Source organism: Tachyglossus aculeatus, chromosome 13 (genome assembly GCF_015852505.1).
Source record: "Tachyglossus aculeatus isolate mTacAcu1 chromosome 13, mTacAcu1.pri, whole genome shotgun sequence".
NCBI classification, from domain to species: Eukaryota; Metazoa; Chordata; class Mammalia; order Monotremata; family Tachyglossidae; genus Tachyglossus; species Tachyglossus aculeatus.
Window position 1 is genome coordinate 20306252 of NC_052078.1, and position 10608 is coordinate 20316859.

The 10608-nt window shown below is 43.4% G+C and overlaps 1 non-coding gene across 1 annotated transcript; it reads right to left on the minus strand.

Moving 5' to 3' along the window:
* Nucleotides 1-3174: 3174 nt before the first annotated feature.
* LOC119936451 lies at nucleotides 3175-3312 on the minus strand. The gene has a single exon (XR_005453776.1). It is a non-coding gene; the product is annotated as a small nucleolar RNA SNORA7 (small nucleolar RNA).
* Nucleotides 3313-10608: the final 7296 nt, after the last annotated feature.

Genomic DNA, 10608 nt, shown 5'->3' on the forward strand with positions numbered 1-10608 from the left:
ACAGAGCTGGCACTGGCTAGAAGAACATAAGAGCATATTGTTTTCTAACGCCAACATCTGTTTAGAAATGTGAAGAATATGTTTGTACGTATTTATTACTCTATTTATTTTACTTGTACATATCTATTCTATTTATTTTATTTTGTTAATATGTTTTGTTTTGTTGTCTGTCTCCCCCCTCTAGACTGTGAGCCCACGGTTGGGTAGGGGCTGTCTCTATACGTTGCCAACTTGTACTTCCCAAGCGCTTAGTACAGTGCTCTGCACACAGTAAGTGCTCAATACGACTGATTGATTGATTGATTGATGGAAAGACTTTTCCCAAGACCCACTACTTCACTTCCACCTAGGCTGGGGATCAGCTAAACACCACGGGGTGGGGGAGAGTGAAAGGGAGGGCTATTTGGAAATCAGTTACTTGACTGGATAACTGCTTAATGTTGAAAGCTGTCAGGTTTAGCGTTGCAATTAAAATGAGTAGGAACCCAGGAAGATGATGGTAGTTGTACCGCCTATGTGATTTTATCGCTTTTGTCATCATTATGTAAATTTGTGAATTCAAAGTGCTATAAAGATGTTAAATGTTGATTCAGATTTTATAGTCATGTGTTCTTCCTTCCTTTGCTGTTTATTCATCTCAGTGTCCCAGAGAAATGGGCCATTCTGCCTGTCAGTCAGTCGCATTTATTCAGCGTTTACTCTGTGCAGAGCACTACACTAAGCGCTCGGTAGAGTACTATATAACAATGTAGCAATTTAACAGAGAAATTCCCTGCACACAATGAGTTTACAGTCCAGAGGATGAGCTTATAGTTTAGAGGACAAGCTTACAGATTAGAGGATGGATTTATAGTCTACAGGACGAGCTTACTGCCTAGAGGACAAACTTAAAGTCCGGAGGGGAAAACCAGAGAAGAGAGGAAAAGGTTCTAGATGAGGTGAAGACCCTGCCCTGGCCCAGGCAGCCTGGCTCCTGGCTGGGGGATCCCCTGTTACCTCCGTTCCCCATGAGGCTCCAGCTTCTGGAGAGCCCCGTCCATCACTGACCCTGCCAGTATCAGAAGGTGGGTGCCCAGTACAGTGCTCTGCATGCTGCAGGTACTCAATAAGACCTATGAGGATGATCAAAGCAACTGTCGATAACCATAATCTATAATAATTATAGATATATACACACCATTAATAAAATAAACAGAATAATAAATATGTACATCATTAATAAAATAGAGTAATAAATACAGATATACACAAGTGCTGTGGGGTGGGGAAGGAGGTGGGCGCGTGTGGAGCAATTAGAGCGAGGTGGACAGTGGTAAGTGAAGAGGGCTGTCAGATGGGGAGAGTCGATGGAAAACCAGGAAGCCCTCTGGGAGGAGATCTGGCTGGATGCGGAGGGAAATGGGAAGCTTTGGAGGGATAAATTGCAGTAATGTAAGGAGCCCGAGACTAAGCCCCCTCCTTCCTCTCCCCCTACACCCCCTCCCCATCCCCCCTGCCTTACCTCCTTCCCCTCCCCACAGCAACTGGATATATGTATATATGTTTGTACATATTACTCTTTTTATTTTACTTGTACATATTCTATTTATTTTATTTGGTTCATATGTTTTGTTGTCTGTCTTCCCCTTCTAGACTGTGAGCCCGCTGTCGGGTAGGGACCGTCTCTATATGTTGCCCACTTGGACTTCCCAAGCGCTTAGTACAGTGCTCTGCACACAGTAAGCGCTCAATAAATACGATTGATTGATTGATAATGGCTCTGATGGCCTGCTTGTAAGAACAGAGTTTGGTTCGGTTTTCCTTTGTTTTTTATGGTTTTTGTTAAGTGCTTACTATGAGCCAGGCGCTGTACTAAGTGCTGGGGTAGAAACAAAGTAATCAGAATGGTCATAGTCCATGACCCACATGGGGCTCAGTCTTCATCCCCATTTTATAGATGAGGTAACTGGGGCACAGAAGTAAAGTGACTTGCCCAAGGTCACCCAGTAGACAAGTGGCGGAGACGGGATTAGAACCCAGGTCCTTCTGACTCCTAAGCTCGTGCTCTATCCACTAGGTCACACTGCTTCTCTTGCTGAATTGCATTCAGATCCCACCCAACTACTTTAGAAAGTCTTTGGGTTTATGAAAACCCCCAGAATGATTGGAAGACTGAGGATAGAAGCCCAAGGACGGAAGTTCCAAAAGACTGGATATGTCCTCTGACAGATTGAGGGTACTGATCATGAACATGAGGCTACGCAGTCAAGTCTGGAAAAGTCTCCCCTTTTAGACTGTGAGCCCACTGTTGGGTAGGGACTGTCTCTATATGTTGCCAATTTGTACTTCCCAAGCGCTTAGTACAGTGCTCTGCACATAGTAAGCGTTCAATAAATACGATTGATGATGATGATGATGGAAAAAGGAGAAGTGTGGCCTAGTGGAAACAGCATGGACGTGGGAGTTAGGTTCTAACTGGTTCCACTGCCAGTTGCCTGCTGTATGACCTTGGGCATGCCATGTCACTTCTCTGTGCCTCAGTTTCCTCATCTGTAAAATGGGGATGTGATGCCTGTTCTCCCTCCCTTAGACTGTGAGCCTCAGGCGGGGCAGAAAATGTGTCCGGCCTGATTAATCTGTATCTACCCCAATGCTTAGAACAGTACTTGACACAAACTCTGTGCTTAAACAAACACCATAATAAATACATAATAAAAAAGGAGCTAGGATTAGAAGCCAGGTTTCCTGGCTCCCAATCCTGTGGTCCTTCCACTAGGCCAGGCTGATCCCCTTGAAAGTGATGGGGATGTCCAACACTGATTTAAAGAGAACCACTGTGACCTGTGAGTAGTACAACCAATCAATCTTATTTTTTGAGCACTTACTATGTGCCACGCACTGAACTAAGCACTTGGGAGAGCACAATTCGGGAGAATTAACAGACACAGTCCCTGCCCATAACGAGCCAGGAATTAACATTGTCTTATGTTATGTCATCGAGTTGTCTCTGACCCATAGTGATGCCAGGGACACAGCTCTCCCAGAACACCCGACTTCCATCTGCAATCGTTCCGGTAGTGGATCCACGGAGTTTTCTTGGCAAAAATACAGAAGTGATTTACCACTGCCTCCTTCCACACAGTAAACTTGAGTCTCCTCCCTCAACTCTCTCCCATGCCGCGGCTGCCTAGTACAATCTGTAGCAGATTGCCTTCCATTCGCTAGCCACTGCCCAAGCTAGGAATGGAATGGACAGGCCACTGCTTGACTCTTCCTTCCATAGTCAAGGCTGGCAGAGTACTGGAAACTCTCCAGGAGCAACCCTGAGATATATGTATATGTGTTTGTACATATTTCTTACTCCATTTATTTATTTTACATATCTATTCTATTTATTTTATTTTGTTAACATGTTTGGTTTTGTTCTCTGTCTCCCCCTTCTAGACTGTGAGCCCACTGTTGGGTAGGGACCGCCTCTATATGTTGCCAACTTGTACATCCCAAGCGCTTAGTACAGTGCTCTGCACACAGTAAGTGCTCAATAAATACAATTGATTGATTGAAAGGGGAACTTTAGATGTCTAGAAAGCAGCCCCTCCAAGCTGATCCATGACCTCCTTTACAGTACGTATTCTTGGTGGGCCAATTTCCTTCCCACGGGAGGTTTTAATAGTCTTTGTCTATAGACTATTTTTAAAATGCTGCCCTATTCTGGAAGGACAACTGAAACCCTATAGTCTATGACATGCACTGTGCTAAGAGCTATAGTAAGATACATAATAATAATGGTATTTGTTAAGTGTTTACTACGTGCTGGGCACTGTACTAAGTGCTGGGATGGATACAAGCAAATTGGCTTGGACACAGTCCCTGGCTCACAGCATCAATCTCCATTTTACCTATGAGGTAACTGAGGCACAGAAGTGAAGTGACTTGTCCAAGGTCACTATATGATACACAGGCCCTTGCCTACTCCCTGCCACCTTGATGATGACTTGTACTTCCCAAGCACTTAGTACAGTGCTCTGCACACAGTAAGCGCTCAATAAATACGATTGAATGAATGATGGCACGCATATTTTTTTTTAACTAACAAGATGATTGTTCTACTTGGCATTTCCAGGAAGAGTCTGGCCTTTTCCTGTAATCCCCTTCCACAGCTGGCAACCAAGTCAACATCCTTTCCTCAGCTAAAATAAACTAAAATCCATTTTCCACCAGTCTACACAGCAGCTCCAGGCAAACGGGTGGGACTTGATGGGAGGGGTGATGTTTTCTCCAGGATAATTCCTCCAGATCTACAGCACTGAGGAAAAGGCCATTGTCAGCAGAAAGGCTTATGCCATAAACATCATACCACCTTGATGCTGGTCTATTATGCTGGCAGAGAAACACGTAAAACTCTTTCAGGTTTTTATTATCACTGATTTCAAATGACTTTGCTGCTGAGTCTGTTTACTGTAAATTAGCTTCACACATGGGGTTTTTAAACAAAATGCTGCTAATTTAATTAAAAACTCCTAAGGATTTTTGTCCCGATGACAACTCATTTTTAACAAATTCCTAATAGTCTCTCCCTGGCCCTGCAGCTGATTCACAGTAATGATAATAGTAGTAATAATAATAATAATAATAATTAAGCATTCACTATGTGCAAAGCACTGTGGTAGATACAAGATAATCACAGTGCGCACAGTCCGAGTAGGAGGGAAAAGAGTTATTCATCCTCATTTCACAGATGGGAAAACCGAGGCACAGAGAAGTTAAGTGACTTTCCCAAGGTCACACAGCAGACAAGTGTCAAAGCTAAATAAATCTTTGAGCTATGACAAGGTAGTCATCACCACCCTCCGTATCACTAGTTGTTTACTGAGCACCTACTTCAGGCCAAGGGCTCTGCGAATCCCTGAGGGAAACTGCAATAGACGAATAAAACTCAAAAAGCTGCAATCTAATGGGGGAGAACAGAACCCCAAAGATTTTCCACTTGATCTTTCACTGCAAAAGAAACGGTGGTGATCAGATGGGAAAACTGGGGGAAGCCACCAGACCAGCAGGTTGAAATCCTCATTTTGGAAAGTGGGCCTTTATCCCCGGCCTGGAGCCTACCTGACAAGCCACCGCTCACCGCTGAAAGGAGTAAAGAATTCTGCGAGCCAAACGGGAAACCCGCAGGGGTGAAGATGTCCACCAGATGAGGGGAAGCAGGGAAGGCCAGGTGCTTCCAATCAATCAGTGGTACTTATTGAGCACTTACTGAGCAGAGTGCTGTACTAAGCATTGGGGGAGTACAATATAGCAGAGTACTTAGGAACTATCGATTGACTCATGTACCATGAGACAGGGACCCCAGGAGGGTGGATTGCATTGCTTCAGGTCTGGGGGCCTCCATCAATTGAATCCTGGCCAGTGGAGGTAGATGGGACTCGGGTGCAGAGTGGGGTCTATCTCTTTGCTTTTCTTCAACTGAACTCAGCTGCTGCCCCTAGACACGGTTTGTCCTGGCCTATCCACTCTGTCCCATTTGATTTATTAAGTCATTTGGCTTAAGACAATTTATAGGTTTAATAACATTCACCAGGGTGGGTGTTTGCAAGGAACACATTTCACAGATTCATGTGGGGTCATGTTTCTGCTTGGGTCTAAGATACAAACTTATTTACCCACACACATGCACAGAGAGTGAAAAAATCACATACATATATATTACACACATTAACAGAAAAACAGAAGCATAGTGGCCTAGTGGAAAGAGGACAGGCCTGGGAGTCAAAGGTCCTGGGTTCTAATCCTGACTCCACCACGTCTGCTGTGTTAACTTAGGCAAGTCACTTAAGTTACCTCATCCGTTAAAATGGACATTAAGACTGTGAGCCCCATGTGGGACGGAGATTGTGTCTAACCTGATTCTCTTGTATCTACCCTAGTGCTCAACGTAGGGCCTGGCACATAGTAAGTGATTAACAAATAATGGAGAAGCAGCATGATTTAGGGGAAAAACCTCTGCCAATTGCAAGCTGTGTGACCTTGGGTAAGTCACTTAACTTCTCTGTGCCTCAATTTCCTCATCTATAAAACGGGGATTAAATCCTTCTCCCTCCTGCTTAGACTGTGAGCCCCATGTGAGATAGGAACTATGTCCAACCTGATAAACTTGTACTACCCCAGCACTTAGAACAGTGCATGACACACAGTAATGGTTAACAAATACCATGAAAAACATCATTAAAAAAACAGAATGATTTGTCTCACATGATTTTTGAGATTTCATAGTGAAGCAGTGTGGCCTATTGGAAAGACTACAGGACTGGGAGTCAGAGAATTTGGGTTTTAATCTTCCCCAACGTGGTTGATTGTAACTTTGGCCAATTGCAGCCTTGCCCCGCTGTGTACTCTGGGCCCACCCAACAGCTGCAACTTTCTCTTCCCACCACCCAGGACCCAGTCTGCTCTCTTTGTCAGCCAACATTCCCTTGCCCTGGGAACCAGAAAAGGCTACCTTCTGAACGACCAAGGGCACTCTAGCCCATCCCTCTTTCCACCAGCCCAGTGGAAAAGCAAACAGCACCTTTAGCATGAGTCCTCCTATAGCCTCAGGAAGGCTAGTGGCTGCGACAGCCGTTGCTGCGGCTACAGGTATAACATGGACTCAATCACAAGGAGCCTGAAATTCTGGTCCTCCAGCCAGAGCTCCCTACTGACGTTTGTTTCCATTTTGTGTTTTTGTCCTCGTCCCTTATGTCATTGTAATGTTTTATACTTTAAATGCTCCCCATGTGTCCGTCTCTAGGCCTCTTGTCTACTTATATTTATAGGTAGTGAGCCCGAACAGGGATAGGATCTGTGTCTAATTCCCACCTGCATTACTCTTTCCTAGCGCTTAGTACAGTGCTCTGCACACAATAGGAGTTTAATAAATACTTATTAAGTGCTCTGTTACTATTAATCCCACCTCTGCCACTCGCCGGCCGTATGGCCTTGGGCAACTTATTTAACTTCTCTGTACCTTCATTCCTCACCTGCAGAATAGGAGTTCAATAACTGTTCTTCCTCTTCATTAAGACTGTGAGCCCCAATTGGGACAGGGACTCTGTCCACCTGGTTATCTTGTATCGATCCCAGTGCTTAGTACAGTGCTTGGCACAGAGAAATCATTTAACAGATGCCATAATTATAATTACATAGGGTTGCATAGATTGGAATTTGGAAATATTCACATTTTGTTCTAAGCCTTCTTGCTCAAAGCGATCAGAACATTAATTCCATCCCACTCCTCACTATGTGGTTCTTCCAACAGAAAATTTCACATCAATATTTCTCTGTGCCTGGTTAAACATTTATTTTTGTTAACTGGGCCCTGAAAAGGCCACATGAGATATAATGAGTGCTTGGATTAACATCTGGAGAGAGGTATGCATAAGTAACATAAAAGGAAAAGATGGCATGATCGTTAGGCTGCAGTTGGCAGTGAGACACAAAGATAAATAGGTGAAAAAAGGAATAACGGAGTATTTTGTGGAAATTGCATTTTTATGGGACTCTATTGAAGTCCATGATGACCTATGAAAATTCCTACCTTTAAAGTGTTTTACGGAATTTTACCAAATGGTTTCCAGGAGAAACGCCCTAGATCTCTAGAGGTTCTGTAAAAATCGACAATTTATAATCCATCCAAGTAGAATTTGGCCATTCCTAAAGCAGCATAATCTTGTTAAAGATAAGCTTTAATAATATCGACACTAATATGCTACAGCAACACCTGGAAATCTGTTCTAATAAAAGGAAATATTTCCAAGTATCTACCTAGGGACCAAATAGAACTTGAGGTGAATTCTGTTCTTGACTCTGCAAGGCCACTACTCCCTAATGCTACTGCCATTTGGAAACCAGGAAATTCCAACAGGATGGGGTGCCCTATACAACAGAAGCCTGTCTTAAACCATGAGGAAAACTTGAAGGTGAGCCACCCTAAACTTTGAAGCTGTGATCAAGGTCTTGTTGGGTCCTCCAAGAAATGTTCAGATGGAGCTTGATGAACATGCCTATCATCATCACCACATCACCGACACCATCAGTATTTGTTAACCTCTGATTAGATGCAGTAATTGTTAAGCTCCAAGAAACAACATGGCCTTGAGGAAAGATTATGGGGCCTAGGAGTCAGACAGAGGACCTGGGTATTAATCCCGATTCAGGCACGTGCCTGCTGTGTGATCTTGGGCAGGTCAGTTAACTTCTCTGTGCCTCAGTTTCCTCATCTGTAAAATGGGAGTTCACTGCCTGTTCTCCCTCCTTATACTGTGAATTATGTGGGACAGGGAATGTGTCTCATTAGTTTATCTTGTATCTGCACCCTAGCAATGAATACAGTGCTTGGCACAGAACAAGCACTTAAATACCAGAATTATTATGATTATTATGATGATGTGTAGAGCACAGAGCATATTCAAAAATACTTTTTTTCCATGGTATTTAAGTGTTTACTATGTGCCAGATACTTTTCTAAGCACTGGGATAGATACAAGGTAATCAGGTTGGACACAGTCCGTGTCCCACATGGGACTCACAGCCTTAATCCCCATTTGATAGATGAGGTAACTGAGGCACAGAGAGGTTAAGTGATTTGCCCAAGGTCACACAGCAGATTAGTGGAGATTAGAAACCGGGGCCTTCCGACTCCTAGGCCCATGCTCTAACCACTATGGCACACTGCTTTTCCTGGGACTATACACAGGAATATACAAAGGAAAAGGCACCATCCCTCCCCTCAAGGATCTTATCATTTGGGGAGGACCAACAACGATCAGATGGTGAATGCTTAATAATAAAATGTCTAATTGTCTAAACACATCTGGTTCTGACATGAAGAGAAATATCTCAACATCCAACTGAGGTGACGCTAAGGGTTAGCGAGTGCTCAGTTTGGGAATCCACCCTGTACTTTCTTCCACCTAAATGACAAATTCTATTATGCCAAAACCACCCAAGAAGCTCAGGTTGGAATTAAGGATATTAAGACCTAAATGAAAAGGGGAAAATTCCACTCTAAATATGCATTTACTTGGCTTTAAAATGAGATTGCAACAATATTCTGCTGGAGAAGAGAGGATGGAAATGGAGAAGGGTGCTTTTCCAACTTTCAAATCTGATTCTCACTTCTGCTCAGAACTGGAAAGGGAGCTAAAAGCAGGGCCATTAAGCAGAACACGTAAATTGTTCAGAAGCACCGTGTTAAGCTCTTCTGATGAAGGTAGGAGTCACCAACCAAAAATCCCTTGGGAGGTGAGGGGGGGTGGGCGGTGATTTATCTCCATTGTGCTTATGCATTTGCCTAATGCTTTTTTTGAAAATATTTCCACAGTAACTTTCTTGGTCAGCACGATGTATCGCCTTTCCATCCAGGAAATGGTTTCCTTTTTTTTTTCTCTCCTGCAGAATTCATTCCATGGCTTCCCTACACTTCTTGCTTTACGACATTTACCATCTGTTTCCATCTAGATTCTTAAAAATCTCACTCTTCTTTATCTACCTGTTCTTCCAAACTTACTGTTCTTACCAGTTTAATTACTCCTCTAAAAATGGATATACAGACTTGATATCATTAGCACAGACCCCTCTGATAAAACAAGTGAAAAGGAACAAGTTTCATTCGCTAAATTACCTAACACACTGAAAAGCGATAGGGTCACAACCTGAAATGATCACAATGGAGTGTTTTGCCCCTTTTCTGAAAACTAAAGTATAATTAAGGTTTTCTGGGAGGTAAAGATGTCCAGCCACAGGACTCTGAGCCTCTCAGGTCCCAAACTAAAATTCTTTCCTGTACGGACTTTGTTCAATAACTACCCAGTCCAACCCTATCATTTATCTTCTTCTGAGTTCAGTAGAAAATATCCACTGGTTCAGGAAGAATTTAGAAAAAAAACCATACAGATGATGGGGTTCATGATGGGGTGTTAGATGGGGAATGTTAATGAAATTAGAGAAAAAAGGGAGAGGAGTTAGAAGAATCAATAACTGTGCCCGGTAAGTCCACTGTGCTTAGAGGACAGGGATCGTGTCTACTGAACCCTGCAGTGCTCTGCACAAGGTAAGTGCTCAATAAATACCATTGACTGATTGATCTGGCTTCAATAGGTCCTAAGAATATAGGAAAGACTACATTGTGTCAAATCCACTGGCTATCTAACTCACTATTCTGTGTCTGGCAAGGGTGCTTGAGGGAAATGTGTCATCACTGACTGCTCTCCTGGTCATCCATACTCCTAAAGTTGTCCTTCTAATCAATCACACTTTCTGTGTGCAGAACACTGTACTAAGTGCTTGGGAAAACACAACAGAGTTGGTGGACATGTTCCCTGCCCACAAAGAACTCATAGTCCAGATTCCTCAATGGTGATGATTTAATAATGATAACTATAGTATTTGTTAAGCACTTAATATGTGCCACGCACTCTACTAAGCGCCACGGTGGAGACCAGCAAATCAGGCTGGATGGAGTCCCTGTCCCACATGGGGCTCACATCTTAATCCCCCGTTTTACAGATGAGGTAAAAGGCACAGAGAAGTGAAGTGACTTGCTTAACACAGCACAGAGCAGACAAGTGGCAATGCAGGGTTTAGGGGCCT